Here is a 2,502-nt window from a genome sequence, read left to right as displayed (position 1 = left end):
TTAGCAGGGGAAAAGGGAAAACAACTAAATTTGGGGTTTTAGGCAGAAAAAGAGGATTGGAAACCAGCAGTTACCATGCGGCAAGCACATAGTAGATGCTAAACAAATGATCACTTTTTTCTCTACCATTCATCAAATTCTGATTAGCTTTATTATTCATCAGAGTTTGCTTTTAATGGTCTTGTCATTTCTGAAATTACTCTTGGAACATAAATATTTATCACCATTTTTGCTATTAAAAATCACGTGGTCTCTGAGGCAATCCATTCATTTGTTCATTCATTCATGTTTCAGCATTTAGCATATGATAAACAACGAATACACATAAAGCAATAGCTATAAAACTATGTCAAAATATATCATTTGAAGATGTGTATCGTTTCCTAATAAGATTACATCAGTGAGACTGCATTTCTGTGGATATGTAGAATACTTTCAACATCCTTCATATTATTTTATTGTCATTTCTCATAAACGGTTATTATCTCTAACTAAAACACTTTTAATTATTAATTTAACATTTTCAGAATAAATTTAATGTAGGAAAGAAAAAGTAGTATCACTTTAAATAGATTAGTGTTTTAAAATGAATCCTTATTTGTGTGGCAAAGGCATTTTATAGAATTCATATCTTACATTTTGCAGACAAGGACTCTGTGTAGGTCCTATGAAAAATGGAAAAAAAAAAATCTAAACCTCAATGGTAATAGGTGTTTCTTTGGCTTCAGTTGAAAACATAAGCCTTTATGTTACTCAAATATAAATTGACAAAGAAAAGGGAAGAGAAAAATGTATTAATTTACTAAGGTACTTCTAATAGATGTCAATGAGATGTCTTGCTCTCATTTTTCTAGGATTTTAAGAAGTCTCATTGATTTGGCAATCTTTGATCTCATCATGTGTACATATTTTAAGTATCAGCTCTTCTTGATGACTTATTCATTTATTTGGTAGGTTATAAAATTTTATTTTTTAGGTCAAAATTATGTCTGTGAAATAAATGTTGCTATCTAATGTAGGGTGTGTGCTTTAAGAGCACTTCTGATCTGTATTAGTGAAATAATTCTGGTGACTCCGAAGAAAAGTTAAAAGAATGGAAAGGTTGAAAAATTTGTGTTTAAATTATTAAATAATAAACACTTCATACTAATTTACCAATGAATAAGTAGATGTTTTGTGTGTATACACAGCCAGCCACTAATGTGGCAGTTTGAAACACACACACACCATGAATTCTTTGTTGTAGGCTTTCATCAATGGAAACCCTGGGTTATGAAAGTAATGAAACACAATGAAAACAATAGCGCTGCTACCCAACCAGCACATCCGTTTTACTAAACTTCAAAGCTTGGTATAGATGTTAGATTATTTGGTCATCCCATCTCTATATTGTAGAGATGTAATTCCCAGCTAGAAACTGAGGAAAAGAGATTAAGTGCTTTGTATAGACCTCAGGGAGCCAAGTTAAGTCCCTGTTATTCTCCAGTAGGAAAATAATTTTCTTTGCATAGTTTCACCTAAAGTGATTTAGAACTTAATTGAAATAATACACATTTTGAGGTATGTAAAATTCTAACTGCCAATCACGGCTGACCTTGTGGGCTTAAATACTTGCAGCACAAATCATTTCTATAGCTATGGTTTTAAGTTTTAAAGATTTTCTTGATGCCTTATTTTTTAAAAAAATCTAGGAGGTTATTTTTACTTACTTGGGTGCACATACATTTTAATGGGGAGGACTGTGAATATCATTTTCTTCGATTGAGTGTGGGTGTATGTGCATGTATGTATTAACACTTAGTTGTAAAATGTTATAGAAGATAAAAACAAATTGTGGTAAGAAAACAAGAGGTTAGTGTTAGATGCCCAGCAGGTGTGCTGTTCCTTTAATATTATATCCACTGTGTGTACTGGAGCTCTTTGGGATAGAGTTCAAGTAGATTAGAACAGTTTCTCAACATTTTTAATTAATGAATTACTTTCAAAGTAGCACATAATCTCATAGACCTCCTTTATAAAATTTTTGTAATTCATTATTTTAGTGAAGTGATTTATAAATAAGTTTAGATAAAACAATATCAGCAGATTGTTAAAATTATATTTATAAGGTTTATTTAATGTAACATTTAATAATATTCATTAAATATTTCAAAATTTCAAAATTCCCCCATTTATCATGACCCATGCTATTTAATTTAATTTAAATATGAAAAAATGATTTGCCCACAAACATAATATGATATTACTTAAAATCTAGTGACTTAACATATATTAAAAAGTAGACTGGGTCTGGGAACAGTAGTTCATGCCTGTAATCCCAGCAGATTGGGAAGTCAAGGTGAGAAGATTGCTTGAAGCCAGGAGTTTGAGACCAGTCTGGGCAATGAAATGAATTTCATTGTTTCTACAATAAAATAAAATAAAATAAAATAAAATAAAATAAAATAAAATAGCCAGGCATGGTGGTGTGTGCCAGTAGTCCCAGTTACTCTGGAACCTGAG

The sequence above is a fragment of the Mandrillus leucophaeus genome, unplaced genomic scaffold (genome assembly GCF_000951045.1).
Source record: "Mandrillus leucophaeus isolate KB7577 unplaced genomic scaffold, Mleu.le_1.0 Scaffold167, whole genome shotgun sequence".
Lineage (NCBI taxonomy): Eukaryota > Metazoa > Chordata > Mammalia > Primates > Cercopithecidae > Mandrillus > Mandrillus leucophaeus.
Note: the sequence above shows the minus strand (reverse complement) of the source record.